The 16,561-nt window shown below is 35.9% G+C and overlaps 1 protein-coding gene across 1 annotated transcript in view; it reads right to left on the minus strand.

The window, feature by feature from the left end:
* Nucleotides 1-16,561, minus strand: part of DOK6 (docking protein 6) — a 379,051-nt gene that overhangs the window by 285,418 nt on the left and 77,072 nt on the right. The gene's annotated exons all lie outside the window — the stretch shown is intronic.

A 16,561-nucleotide genomic window follows, 5' to 3' on the forward strand; every position in this document is an offset into this window, starting at 1 on the left:
CTGGGCCTGGCAGGGTTGGTGGGGGGGAGGGGGAGGGATGCTAAAAACATAGAAAAGGGCTAAAAGAGAGGTGCTATACGTTTGTCTGTTTCTGTATTATTATTAATTTTTTTTAAAGTCACCTATGTGTGGGAAATGCCTCTTTCTCAGTCTTGGCTCACACACCCCTTCCCATTTGTTTTTTGTTCACCTAAATCATACAGAAACATGTCTTAAGTATCTACAAGAAAGTCATGGTTCTCAAGAACTGGAAACCAGACAGTGAACCAGAATCACCCATTTATTCTGATATACTGAAAATTTCAACACAGTTGCAACACCGCAAGTCCTAAAACTCAGTAGACAGAAGAGACCAAAATAGAAAAAGAGAGGGTTTGCAACTTTACTTTCCTCCTTCTGAAACCTCAGGAACCTAAGGCCAACACTGGGTTTGTTGGTGATTAAACCCACAAAGAGATCTTTTATCCATGTGCTTATTTATAAATAAATTCTTGCCCCCAAACAAATCCAAAACAGGACCCCCAAAGTACCCTTTTGAACAAGCTTTGTATCCTTTCATCTTAAATACACAAATCTTGTGCAGTAATAAGTGATTAAAAAAAAAAAACAGGAGTAAAAGAAAATGTCAAGATCTAAACTAAATGGTATTTGTGAGCATGGGCACCTTGAAGCCCAAGGCCCTAATCCGCACTCAGTAGCAAGACAGAAGCGTCTCACCTCCTAGCATGAAAAAGACTTGAAAGCTCCAGGAGTTCCAAAGGCAGAGAAGAACAAGCTTAGAGGATGACTGCTTTCAAATGTCTAAAGCTCCCTTGAAATGCACCATCTTCAGCAAGAGTTTTCACTCAGAAAGAAAGTGAATTTCTTTGCAAAAAGTACACAGTGTTTCTTCTTCACTTTACAATTTTCCTATCATTTCCCCCAATTTAATTTTGGCCACTGTTTAAAAAATGTACTGGCTTTCTGTTTAAGAGCTACATAATCCAATTTGGGTGGTTTGTTGTAGTATTATTCTAATTTGATGGTTTAACCTGACCTTTTCTCTTGGGTCAGCATTCTGGGCATTGTTTCTATCAGATGTGAATAATAATAAGTAGCAGCTTAAGTTCTTATTATGGCCCTCACTGTTCTGAGAGATTTATAAATATTAACATAGTTTAAAACACACCCAAAACCAATGAGGTAGGCAATATAATTAACCTTCTTTACAGAATGGGACACTCAGGTGGAAAATTTAAGTAACTTACTGAAAGTTTGGCACAATACTAAATATGACTATAGTTTGCTCAGTTGACTTCCTACCTCTACTGTCTCTCTAAGCTATTCTGCACGCTGCCATCAAAATAACCATACTAACAATTTCTCGATTTCATGACACATTTGACGGATTCTGTTGGCATACGGGTAAATTCTAACAACATAAGGCTAGCATCCAAAGCCTTCCACACAATCCCTACCCCAACTTCTCCACCTATCCCCACTTCTTTTTATTCAAACCAAACCCTCTAGGGACTCACAATGACTTGCCAACATCCTTTTTTTTTTTTTTTTAAACAGCTTTATTAAGGTATCACTAACAAAAATTGTATATATCAGAGGTGTACAACTTCGTGTTTTGATATATATGTATAAACTGTGAAATGATCACCATTATCCAGATACTTAATATATCTATCACCTCACAGTGATCATTTTCTTCTATTTTGTTGTTGCTGTTGTGAAAACACTTAAGATCTACTGTCTTAGCAAATTTCAAGTATACAATACAGTATCCTTAACCATAGCTGCTATTCTGTACATTCAAAACTTTTCTTTGTGCTTTCCAGATGTCCTGACATCTGGACAAACTGATAACTTTTTCCTATCAACGTAATACTTAGTTTTCAAGGAAGGAAATTTTGGGTAGATCAACCTTATCTGCTCATCATAATGCCTTGGCTTCAAATTACAAAAATATGACCCATCTTTCCCACATTTTCAAATTTGATCCACAGATTCATCTGCATTCATAACAATGTTATGTGTGTAAGTAAGGTATATATTGCAGAATTGCTGATAGGAGCAAAATATTAGAAGTAATACCAATACCCATTTATAAGGTAATTGTTAAGCTATGATACATCTACACAATGGAATAAGAAAGCTTTCTAGGTACTGATGTGAAAATATCTGTAGGTATACATTTTGGGTGAGAAGAGAAAAATTCAAAATATATAGCCATATTTTCTTGGATCTCTGTAAGAAACACTAGCACTACAAAGAAGAACTTTAAAAATTGGCTTCTACTACAGGACTGAGGAGTAGGGTCTACAATGATGAGGGTAGAAGAGAAGCTTCTCAATTTATAAATTATGTGCCAGTAATATTCCTTACCTGTCTGGCAAGGAATATGAAAATGTGACCTACAAGTGTTTTATATTTTACAGAGATATTTTTGCCTTTAAAAGAAAATTTAGGGGCACCTGGGTGGCTCATTTGGTTAAGTCTTCAGCTCAGGTCATGATCCTGGGGTCCTGGGATCGAAACCCGCATTGGGCTCTGTGCTCAGCAGGGAGTTTGCTTCTCCCTTTCTCTCTGCAACTCCCCCCCTCAACTCGTGGGTTCTTGCTTTCTCTCTCTCAAATAAATAAATAAAATCCTTAAAAAAAAAAAGAAAATTTATATGGATAGCCATTAAAGATTCTTGGTCACATTTATGTTTTAGAATGGTTAACTCTGGCGGTGGGGTGTAGAGTAGTTTGATGAGGAAAAGCCTGAGGCAGCGTGATCCCTTAGCTCTCTTTGCTCCTAATAACAGTTAATACACATTAAACAGCTTTGAATGTCAATCACTCTCTCACTTAATCGTCACATCAACACTGTGGTGGCTACTCTTACTATTTCCATTTTACCGATAATGCAACTGAGGCTCAGGGAAACTACTAGCCTAGCAGGACCAAGGACAGCATCTGCATGGGGGAGGGTCCGGTGTGGGGGCAGAAGGAAGGAGGGGGAGGGTTGACATTTAAAGGAAATGGAGAGAGAGGATTCGGAGGAAGACAATCAGAAAGGCAACAGGGTAACTAGAGAGTGAAGCATCCCAGTGATTAAGAGTAGGAATACAAAGAATGGCCTAGAAAGGGACAAATGAATTATCTAGGATGCAGATTTTAAGTATCCCTAAGGGAGAAAATTAAAGACAATATGTAGCCTGCTTAAAAAAAATGACACTAAAAATGAGACACCAGGTCCATGGTGGTCTCTGTTGCAATCTAGATGCCACAGGACTTGCTATAAGGCTTCTGTTTCTCCTCACTCTTTCCATATTTATCTTTCACGTATGTTCTCATATATCAAAATAACATTTCTATTCTCAAAATGCATTTTTCTGACTAAGAAGATACATGGGAAAAGAGACTACCTACCTAGTATTTCAATAAAATAATGATAGCCCTGTAACTTTACGGTATTTTTCATATGTCACAATCATAAAACATCAAATTGAACATGACAGTTTTATTTTAAAATCTCTGCTTAGATACAAGTCCTTCTTTAAAATCCTTCAATCATGCCTTTGGAAAAAATAGTAATACAGAAAGCTTTCTAAGGAGCTTATTTTTACTGGAAGCCATATCTCTGATACATCTTGGACACGTTGGACTATAATGTCAATGCACTTTTAAGACATACTGCTGTAAAAATCATATAAAAGCAGAGAGAATCTCCTCTGCAAAAGAGATTTTATCAGCATCTTGGCCAGGTAATATTGATGATATCTTTGAAATGTGTTTACCAGATACAGGTCATAAATTATTCCTTGTTCAAAAACATAAAATCAGGAGTAGAAGTTTCCATGTTTGTGTAAAATTCACCCTCTTCTAGACACAGAGCAATAATCCAGCTCTTCTTAATATGTGTTACTATAGTAAGTGCTCAATAATTAGCTGGTTGCATAGATTCCTAATTGCAGTTCAATCAGCAGAGCACTTGATAGATGCCACCATGTTAGATGCTGGAAAATATGACAGTGAGTAAATCTGGACTTGAAGGACCTTGCAGCCTAGTGCGGCAGCCCAGCACACAAAAAAATAAATTTCTCTGAAGAAAGCACCATGATAGCGATACTCTCAGGGTGGTCTGTGACCAAGAGGGGCACCTGACAGAGCCTGGGGAGGCAAGGCTGAACGAAGGAAGGGAGATTGAGTTAACAAGGCAACATCAGAGTCAGAAAGCAGAAGCAAGTCCAACATTCCAAAGTCTTCCATACACTCAAAGTGCGATACCCCTTATGAATCATTTTATCTGTCATTACTTGAATAGGATTTAAATGCTTCTTTCTTGTATTTAGTGTGTATATTCTTTTGTCTGCATGGTATTTTTGATGGATTAATTAAGGGTATATGAAATTAATTCCTTGTTTCTTCAATCACTAACCAGCTAAGTGATACTGGATAGCTTTCTGAACCACTTGGGCTTTCTTATTCTTTCCTGTAAAATGTAAAATGGAATTGAACTAAATCACTATTAAGAGTCCTTTTCAATTTGTTTTTTATTAAGTCTTTTTAAAACAAAAATCATTGTGATGTATTGTGGATACATTTTAATACAGAGGCCACATCTCTACCTTTTGTTGTTCAAATTTAAGAATAAGTAAGAATAATGATATGATAATTTTTACAAACATAAGGATATCTATATTAACCATAAAAACTTCAAATGCCATCAAGGTGCAAAGAAGACAAAGTCTTCCACCAACTGGAAATAACTAATAATTATTAAAATAACCAACATTCCATATAGATTCTCTCTTCATGTACATGGATAAATGGATGGGTAGTCAGAGTTAATTTTATAAAAATGAGATATATTTAGTAAATCTATATTTTATAAGAGCAAAATATTCATTTCAATCCTCCATTTTAACATCACATATTTAGCAATTTGTACTCTATTAGCCACATTTGTACATATCAACTGCTATGGCATTTTGTTTGCATTCTGCTCCTAACTGACTAAATGATCTAAAGATCAATGGATTCGATGCTTACTTGCCAAGTCCCTTTAGCACAGATTCTCTATTCCTGAGGTTATCAGACTCACACATTTCAGTGGACCAGACTTCATTGTCAAGTTACTTAAGAAGCATTTGCAGTGTATTCCGTGAATTCTTACATCCTTAAATACGGCCACATGTCTTCTTTATATTCACTGACTATTTGGATGAATTAAATTTCTTGGTAAATGCTTGATTCTGGGAGACCTTGTAGACACTGTGCTGATTATGCAGATATTGAGTCTGGCACTGGTCCTTTCCCTGTCATCTCCATTTATTTTTTGGCAGGATTTTGTATTTCATTATTATCTTTCAAGAATTCTTTCGAGGTGTTATAAATCCTAAGATCTTTCATGTTTCGGAAGGTGTGTCTGTTGCACTGACATTTGGATGAAGATTTGGTCAAGCATGATATTTTTTGGGTAGCATTTCCTATCACTCAGAACTCTGTAGGTATTGATAAATTATTTTCTGGAATCCAGAGATTTATTAAAATATTTGAGGCTCATCTGAATGTTCACATTCTAAGTCATTTTCTTTTCTGTTTGGAAATCTGAAGCACTCCAAATATTTAGTTTTTAAATAATATTTAAGAAAAGTTGAAGTATTATATTTAATAACAAAACATAGAAGTAATATTGTTAAAATCAGGAACATGATGAGAATGTTTATTATATATATAATATATATTAACTTCCTAGCAAGTTCATTAATCAAGAAGAAAAGAAAGACTATATAAGGGTTAGAAAGATGTAAAAGAAACCATAATTGTCATTAGTTATGGAGATCTTATTGTCTACACTTAAAAAGCCAAGTGAATCATATCAAATTATTACAATATAGAGATTGCAACAGGTCAACGAACCATAAAATGAATACATGGTAATCAACTGCTTTCCAATTCACCAGCAACAAGATGGAGAAAATATGAGAGTAAAATATATGTCTTATAATGGCACTGAAAATATAAAACAGGAATAAATCTAAGAAAAGGAATTAAGACCATTATGGAGAAAAATTTTTTGGAAAGACATTAAAGTCCTAAGGAAATGAGATATATGAGCAATATAACGATTCACATTGATTCTCCTCACACTAATCTATAAATGTAATTTCAGCCTAAACCCCATGAGGTATTTTGTGCAACTCTGCAAATCTAAAATTGTGGCAGATGCTGAAGAAGAACGAGGGAAAGGTTTTTCCCTTTCTGATATGAAGACTTGTAATAATTAAGACCGCGGTATTGATGCTGTGATAGATAAAGGGACAAATAGAAACTATTATGGAGCGCATAAGCTAGAATACACACATGTGGAATACTGATACATGACCGAGCTGGAATTCAGAACAAAGGAATAAAAGCTACAAAATAAATGGTATTGGGAAAATTTGTTATTCATATGAAAAAAAAAACAAACAAAGAACAAGTTTTATTCCAACCTCTCACTGGTCCCCCCATCCTCTGGTCTCCCAAGCATCTGCTGGTAATCAAACATTTCTATCAAAGCATAAGAACCAATGATGTAGGAATTATAAAAGGAAGATAATTTCCTTGACTTTCAAACCAAGGAAGAAATAAAGGATGCAAATGAAGCAGTTTATTTTATTACAATCTAAGCTATAAGTTTAGAAGGTTAGAATCCACTATGACTTAAATTTAAGTACTTTACTTGTCTATTGGGTACTAAAAACAAAATATGGAATGCATTCTAATATGGACTTCTCATATTCATCATTTAAATAAAACAATTACTGAAGTTCTTTTCCTGTAGTTGTCAAGTTAATGATTATATTTGCATAATATGAACCTATCCCCTTTTTATACTTTTCTGTGACATAATACCCAGTCCCTTAGTTTTATTCAATTTGACCAAATAAAAAAAATCTATGTTAGTTATGCCTTACTCTGGATATAGAAGACATGGTAAGCCACTCTAAAAATAATTTTTTAGAGGATAATGAGGACACAAACGAAAAGGGCCGAAAAAGAAGGAAAACTGTCAGAATACTTTTTGAGTTAATATTGGAATTATGTTAGTAATGAACAATATAATATGTAAGTTCATTTAAACATATATCATTTAAAATATATATTAAATTTGAAGCAGCTTCCACATAATGTAGAGAACTGAGTGTTTTGTTTCAGTAATCATTTTTTTCTGGAGGAGGATAAAATTGAGTTAATGTAACTAAGCAAATGATATCTTTTTTTTTTTTAAGGAACAGACGTATACTGTTATTTCTCCTAATTTTCTTCAGTGTCACAAATGTCACCTTTCAAAATAATTGTGTTCATTTGATCCCAAAGGAACAGACATTAAAATTGATGGTTTCTCATAAAGCTGTTTGCTGAGAAAACAATGCATATATTTATGAATATCTAACCACCACTGAAACTTGATTTTTTAAACAATTTTATTTCCATAAATATCTTGAGGCTATTAACAATGAATACTCATTTACAAAACATTGCCTAATTTGTTAAGAAAACCATTATCTAAACTTACTAGATTAGATTTTTGTGTAGTTAAATACATTCTGACCAGCATTGGCAGGGAAAAATTTTATTTTTACTTTTTTTTTTTTAAAAGATTTTTTATTTATTTATTTGAGACAGAGAGAATGAGAGAGAGAGAGCACATGAGAGGGGGGAGGGTCAGAGGGAGAAGCAGGCTCCCTGCCGAGCAGGGAGCCCGATGCGGGACTCGATCCAGGGACTCCAGGATCATGACCTGAGCCGAAGGCAGTCGCTTAACCAACTGAGCCACCCAGGCGCCCCTATTTTTACTTTTTTATAAAATGAAAAAATGGTCTTTTTTGGTTAACAGATATTGTCTCATGCAGAATCATAAAAGTATTGCTATGTAGACTGAAATGATATTAAGAATTCTGCCAATACGTCTCAATAAATGCTCAATAAATGCAGTCATGGTATTGACTATAAATTGGAAGAAGGGGTCAAATACAAAAGTATGCTCTCAAGTATTACCAAATTTTAATAGAAATCTAGGAGATGTACTTTTAAAAGAAACAACTTAATGCATTCAACATATTGACAATATTTGACTGAGAATGAATGTACTATGATATGAATGAAGAAGAGGGGGAAAATACAGATGGGTGATATTCAGGGGTTTAAATTATGAAATAATGAGATCTCATGAGAACAAAAGGAATGAGAATAACATTGGGAAGGGGGGGCAGAAGGAGAACCAAATTGATCTGTACGTGCTGGACGTCATGAGGTCTATTTGCTATTGAAAACATATGTAATACAAGAAGCAAAATAAGGAGTGGGAGACATACTGAACTCATCATTATCTTGATGAGAAATTACCTCCTCTCCTACCAATGAGAAAAGTGACTAGCATATGCAGAGGCAAAATTAAATTCTGTAATACTCTCCATTTCTATTTTATCATATGCCAAAACTCTGAACTGGAAATGACTACATGATTAATCTCAAATCATCTAGGATAAATTTCCATGTAATTTCTATTGACTAAATGTACTTGGGTAGATGATACAGCAGTTTAACCTATTTAAGTCTGGGACAAATAGTACGGCCTGGATAAAAATCATTAAGAAAATTAACAAATTTTTGGGACACCTGGGTGGCACAGTCAGTTAAGCATCTGACTCTTGGTTTTGGTTAAGGTCATGATCTCAAGCCCCACATTGGGCTCTGCACTCAACGCAGAGTCTACTTGAGATTCTCTCTCTCCTGCTCCCTCTGCCCCTCCTGCTCATTCTCTCCCTCTGAAATAAATAAATCTTTGAAAAAAAAATTAACAAAATTTCATGTTTACATCTCAAACAAAGAAAATTTGCTTCCTTACCAAATTATTGTAAGAGCAAAAATATTGAGCTTATTAGTGGCCAACTAAGAAACAAAATTTGGCATACATTTCAATGGCCTCAGCTTAAATTAATATTAAACTATAAAATCAGCAGGTTAATCCATTTGTCTTTGTTCAAGTTCTTATTTAAATTCCAGTTAGTTAATATATAGTGTAATATTGGTTTCAGGAGTAGAATTTAGTGATTCATCACTTACATACAACACCCAGTGTTTATCGCAAGTGCCCTCCTTAATACCCATGACCTACTTAATGCATCCCCCTGCCCACTACCTCTCCAGAACCCTGTTATCTCTTTTTAAGAGTCTGTTTTATGATTTGCCTCTTTCTTTTTTTTCCCCATGTTCATCTGTTTCATTTCTTAAATTCCACATATGAGTGAAATCATATGGTATTTGTCTTTCTCTGACTGACTTATTTTGCTTCGCATAATGCCCTCTAGTTCCATCCACGTCATTGCAAATGGTAAGATTTCATTTTTTTGATGGCTGAGTAATATTCCATTGTATATTCCATTATATATATGATATACAGATATGATATATATCTAAATATATATTATATATGTAAAGAATGGAGATATATATATATCCATTCATCAGTGGATGGACATTTGGGCTCTTTCCCTCATTTGGCTAATGTTGATAATACTGCCATAAGGGAGCATGTTTCCCTTCTTATCAAACTCAACACCCAAAAACCAACTAATCCAGTTAAGAAATGGGCAGAAGACATGAATTTTTCCTAAGAAGACATCCAGATGGCTAACAGACACATGAGAGATGCTCAACATCACTCATCATCAGGGAACTACAAATCAAAACTACAATGAGATATCACCTCACATCTGTCAGAATGGATAAAATTAATAGCACAGGAAATAACAGATGTTGGTGAGAATGCAGAGAAAGGGGAACCCTCTTACACTGTTGGTGGGAATGCAAACTGGTGCAGTCACTCTGGAGAACAGTATGGAGGTTCCTCAAAAAAGTTGAAAATAGAGCTACACTACGATCCAGCAACCTTTTTAACTTTGGCCATAGTAACTTCTTACTAGACAGACAGGTGTCCCAAGGCAAGGAAAAACAAAAGCAAAAATGAACTACTGGGACTTTTCATCAAGATAAAAAGCTTCTGCACAACGAAGGAAACAACCAACAAAACTAAAAGGCAACCTTCAGAATGGGAGAAGATATTTGCAAATTACGTATCTGACAAAGGGTTAGTACCCAAAATATATAAAGAACTTATCAGCAGATTAATCCTGATGAGCACCATGAGCCTACAAAAGTACTACCTGACAAAACTTGGCTCCCCAATGAAAATTTATCTGTGAATAACTGGGTAAGCTCCAACAGTCTAAGTGGAATCTCACTGAGATCCCTCACAGTGAGTGTAAGCTAAGTACCAACTCTCATGACCCACAACCTTCTAGAGCTGTAGTTCTCAAAATGTAATGCATGGACCAAGAGATTCCGAATCATTTAGGAACAAATTATGAATGAGAATCTTTGTGGAATGAAGGTCCAGCAACATGTGTTTCAACAAGCCCTCCAGTTGATTCTGAAACAAATGAAATGCACTGGTTTAAGGAAGTGTTTTGGACCAGGGTTGACTTCTCACCAAAATGACCATAACATTCCCCTCAGCTTGACTAAACTTCAGATGGTTTTCTTTCTGACTATAGGTCCCTGACCTCCTCTGTCTTAGAGCATTTGCCTTAGAAAACTTTCAACTGCAATTTCTTTCTCAGTCTCTTTGAACTGTACATCTTCCAGTGTCTTGACAGTTGTACAACCAGGCATCTTTCTCAAGGACGTAGGGGCCATGCATTTGAAAGGCGGTCTTTAAGAAAGGCAGGGACCCTATCTCCAATCTCCACGGGAGGGTAGGGGTTGAACTTCATAAGCACCAATCAGCAAACACAGGTCTAATCACACCAACAACTGCCTCTCTAAAACCCTGAGTATTTTTTTTTCTAGCCCACGCCAGTGCTTAAAAATCCTTCCGTTTCTGTGCCAGAGGGGAGTTCAATCTATTTCCCCTATTGCAATAATCTGGAATAATGTCTTTCTTTGCTGTTTAACTCTGTCCAGTGCAATTTTTTCTTTTTTTTGATGCTTTTCATCCTTCCTGGTTCTCCAGTCTTTGGTGACTCACTTAGAGCAGCATCTGCTTCCAGGTTATCCTGCTGACAACCACACTTGACCTGTTCAAAGCTTAGGCACAGCTTCAGATTCAGATAGATTTAGATGTCATTTGGTGGTATGTAATATTACTCAAAACAAAGCCTACTGGTCACACGGAGTGTTATTCCGGGGAAAGGTACAGCTCGTGTCTGCCCAACTCTTACAATTTAAAAGATAGCTCTTCAGTCACAGGAAAACAGTATGTACGATAGGCAGGACACCGTAATACTTAGAAGTGGAGTGCTTTGGAATCAGAGACTGGAGCTCAGCTGTTTATTAATGGGGTGATCTTGTTCAGCTTACTGTGCCTTTTGTGCATCAATTTAGTGTTCTGTGAAGTGGTAATCATATTAATAATAACAATTAAAATTTTGATTGCCTTTTAAATGATCACATGCATAACCTTATTTTATCCTCAAAATAACATTATGAGGCACCATAATTCTTCTAATTTGATAAATAAGTCATAGTTAACAGACTTACCCAAAGCTACTCAGCTAGAAAATACCAGAGACAAGACACAGACTCAAGCCTCCCTGGTTACAAATTTGGTATACTGAAGCTGCAAAAATGAGATAACATATCTGAAGTGTCTAAGCATATTGTTATTATACTACATTTTAGAGAAATGTGATATATGAAATACAGGAGTGCCAAAACTAAATAATATCAAAGTTAAAGAGTAAGAGTTTCAGTTTGGATTGTCATTGAAGATTCCATGTAATAGAGGGACATTAATACTAAACCTGAAAGGATGGATATATTGGATTTTAATAAGCTAAGTAGGAAAAAAGATCTTTCCCATTTAGTAAGGATAACTTGAGCAAAGATTCAATGGAAGAAAATATAAGGGACAACTGGGGCAGCGAGCACACTCACTATGTTGTGGATTACTCCACATGATCCCTTGCAATTATTGCTTTACATAGCAGGAGCTGAGACTCAGCAAATATTTGTCCTCCTTCCCAAGTTGATGTCAAATGCCTTAAATTAATGTTAGTTGTGTAAATACATGAAGATTGCAGAGGCTACAGACAAGGAACCTTCTCTGGAGAACACAGTTTGGAGTTCACTGAAACATGAAAACCAAGGTCTGAGATGAAGGTATAAAATAGTGGTGACTAAAGGAATTGACAAGAAGTAGCCAATCCAAAAAGTCATAAAGCAATGAAAACAATCATTGCTTAATTGGATAGAGGAGTGAAGGAGAAAGAAACCAATGAGGAATTACGATTATTAAATAAAGACGAGTATGGGATTTATGCAGCTTTCAATAATGCCTGGTGTGTTACTACGATTCAGTATAGTTGGCAAACAGTAATCTCATTGACTATATAATTTTCTTTTGTTGCAGATGGCAAGGAGAGTAGGCACACACACAGACAGAAAGAAAAGAAGAGAGAAACAAATAAGATCTGACTACAAAAGAGCCAAAATCCCAGAAATGCAGGTGATAACCTGTCAGGTGATATATGCAGCTCTTGATCCCTTTTATTTATTTTTTTAAAGGTTTAATTTATTTACGTATTTGACAGAGAAAGAGAGAGAGAGAAAGCACAAGCAGGGGGGCCGTAGGCAGAGGGAGAAGTAGGCTCCCCGCAGAGCAGGGAGCCCAATGTGGGGCTCCATCCCAGGACCCTGGGATCACGACCTGAGCTGAAGGCAGACGCTTAGCCGACTGAGCCACCCAGGTGCCTTCTTGACCCTTTTATACTGCTAGATTCTTACTACTTACTACTACGCTGTTTGGACCTGTAAGGGCAACGAGAATTCACTTTCATCTTCTCCTTTCCTGGAAAGAGGTGACAGCAAATAACACAATGCAAGCACTCCCAGTAGCTCTGAAGTGATGCTGTTTTAATAATTTCCAATAGAGAGATATGTTGAGGGATGTTACATACGTCATGACTGTGCAGAAGCTTAATTACATGAGGCCCAGGTGGAACTACAGCATGAATGATGGGCACTTCGACTGCAGAGGTTCGGCTTTATTACACTTCACATTTAAATAGAAATCTAAACCAAATAAATGCTGGCATGGAGAACTATTTAGAGTTCCTCAGCATTGCAAAAACAGGCAAGATTAGAACTTTCCTTGGGAGAAGTATTCTTACCAACAGTGAGGGCAAACTCCTGAACAAATGCCGAACACAGAAATCAAAATTCTCCTTGCACTAATTCACCTGGGTTCCGAAGTCCAAGATGCTGTCAAAACCTGCTGGGGAGGTAAGTATTGTTTATATCAAAGTTATTTCCCTCCTTATATTGACACTCAGTATCTTAGAAAATTCTGAGTTCTGAGAAGAATAGGATTAGAGAATATCAGAGTTATGTTTATGATCATTGTACCTGAGAGAATATAGAAGAATGGTAAAAAGAAACCCTTCCTAGAGTAGTCTAAATGCTAGCCTCTGATATTAATTATTTCCCTTATGCATCTCAGTTTATGCACCTGTAAGAGGAAGCACTTGTCCTTCAGAGAACGTTTATGATTATGCTTATCACCAAGTATAAAGTTCATTAATGACGACTGTTACTTAGGCATATAAAACAGAATCACTAGTTTTTATAAATATGAGGTCAAATCAACAAAAGCTCAGCATTTGCCTTTTTTAAAAGTAGACTCACTTTTTATACAGATCAATAGTAGCCAAATGACTTTCAGTCAAAAGTGTGTCTATCCAAGATGGGATTTAGAATGTGACTAAATAATTACAAAAGCATGAGACAACCCCTCTGAGACAGGTGAGGGTAACTTTGGGAATTAGTGGAGACCATAAAACTAACAACAAAAATAACTATGCACGTGCACTAAATCTAATTGATGAAGACATTTCCCGCAAGAGTACAAGTTAATTCTGAAACCACCATACATGGATACTGGAAATAAACAATGAAGTAATAGTTGGTGGATGGCAGGAGCCAGGTTTCTAATTATTGGAGAAGTTTACAGATATGCAAAAATAGGAGGCTAGAATGATCCATGTCATGATGAATGAAATCTAGAGGTATCAGTAGGAACTTGATTTTAGCTTGACAGATATAAATGGTTACATATAGAAATATTTATAGACAGGCATATATATGTGGATTAGTATATATATATATTTCCTTGCTCTGTTAGAAACTTATTATACGCATTCTTCTCAAGTGCATGCCATATACGGATAGACCATATATGGAGTCATAAAATAAACCAACATAAATTTAAAAGAATTAAGAAAATAAAAATCATACAAAGTATGTTCTAAGACTAGAATGGAATGAAATCAGAAATCGCGAACAAAAGAAATCTGGCAAATTTCTCTATGACTTGGGCGCCTGGGTGGCTCAGTTGGTTAAGCGACTGCCTTCGGCTCAGGTCATGATCCTGGAGTCCCAGGATCGAGTCCCGCATCGGGCTCCCTGCTCGGCAGGGAGTCTGCTTCTCCCTCTCCCACTCCCCCCTCTCATGTGCTCTCTCTCTCTCTCACTCTCTCTCTCAAATAAAAAAAAAAAAAAAAAAAATTCTATATGACTCAGCAATTCCACTCTTAAGGATATACCCAAGAAAAATCAAAACCTATATCCATACAAAAATTTGTACATGGATGTTGATAGTGGCCTTACTCATAGTTGCCAAAAACATGGAAACAATCCAATGCCCATCACTTGATGAATGGCTAATTAAAATGTGGGATATCCATAAATGGAGTACCATTTGGCAATACAAAGAAATGGGATACAGACACATGCTACAGCACTGATGAACCTTGAAAACATTATTGTAAGTGAAGGAAAATATCACATGAAAGGAGAATGTTTAATAAAATACACTTTCTGTTAAGGGGTCATGACAACCCAAATAGTTGGAAAGTATGGCTTGTTTCACTTAATTGTTATGTTTAGTTTGCTTAATCTCACAGAATTTTCAAGTTCTTAATTTTCAATAATTAATTCACTCCGTAACTTCAATTCTTATGCAGACTTGTCCAATTTGACTAAAATGTAACAAAGTCACAAAAGGAATGTGTTTCTGAAACACCAGTTATTTCCCACATTCCAGGACACACAAGTTACCTCTGAAGGCACACAGGTGTGGGTAAAATTTCTTGTAATAGGATAGGCTTCTGCTCTTACACATTTGTAGACATCATCTCTTCACTATCCCAACTGCTGGAAAACCGAGATGGATGTTGGGAAAACACTTGGGACGGTAAACACAGGAAGTGGGAATAACCTGAGATCAATTTCCAAGTCAGTATTTTGCTTTTGGATCATGTTCATTTAATGTATTTGCAGATTATGTTCATATGTTTTCTGTAGGTCAGATGACGGTAACCATTACTGTAAGAAAAACATTTTATGGCATTATCAGCAGCACAAATGTTACTGGTGCTGACAAAGCAGTATTTTCTTGGCTCAGTTACAAAAACACATAAATGAAACAAATAAAACCAAAGAGATGGGGGGAAAAAAACTTTATGTAGAGAAAAAAATGTTTTTTTTTTTTTGGTGGCAACTCAATATCTACAGTGTCTGAAAAAACCATTAAAGTAAAAATATTTTTCACCATCAAATAAAACATTTGTTTTGAAATCAAAATAGAAAAGCTTGGATAAACCCAGTAGATCATTTCTATGACATGTATTACACTACACCAATGTTAGAGGGTTTAAATTTAGACTTGTTTCTTCAGATGATAAACAAGGCAATACATTATTTTTCAAATGAGGTCTATGTTTTGCTTATTGTTTTATTTTCTAAAAAATAATTGAGAACCACTCATGAAGCATAAACGTTAAAATACATCAATATAAAAATTCTAATCAAATATTTCAATTATTATGCTTTATCTCATGCCTTATCCATATTTCATAAAACAATTCTTTTAGATTCAGGTGTTGGCTCTCTCCATGTACTGCTTCTGTTGTTTACCCTGTGTGATCTGTGGAAGATCCAGAACTTTACTGAACCAATACTCAGGATTTTATTTGTACCTGTGTTATACCACGAATTTCTTAAGTGACAGTTATGTGTTTGTATTTCTGCCATTTTTACTAGACCAGGTCTTATTTTAAATTCAGAAAAGGTAACTTCTTAATCCCCAGCATGTTGTACAATGCCCAGAATACAGAAGTTTCTCCAGTGAAGTACACATTGTACAACATTATGGACACACCAAAATGTACAAGACATAGCCCCTGCTCTCAGTACCTTTGCAAATTTCTTGTACACTTCTCTGGAATAGAAATTTAAATCATGTTAGGAATTGCAAAACTATAGAAAAGTAAGGATTGATCAGTATTTTCTTTTCTTTTTTTTTTAAGATTATTTATTTATTTGACAGAAAGAGACACAGCAAGAGAGGGAACACAAGCAGGGGGAGTGGGAGAGGGAGAAGCAGGCTTCCCTCTGAGCAGGGAGCCTGACGTGGGGCTCATCCCAGGACCCTGGGACCATGACCTGAGCCAAATGCAGACGCTTAACAACTGAGCCAC

The sequence above is a fragment of the Halichoerus grypus genome, chromosome 13 (genome assembly GCF_964656455.1).
Source record: "Halichoerus grypus chromosome 13, mHalGry1.hap1.1, whole genome shotgun sequence".
Classification (NCBI taxonomy): Eukaryota; Metazoa; Chordata; class Mammalia; order Carnivora; family Phocidae; genus Halichoerus; species Halichoerus grypus.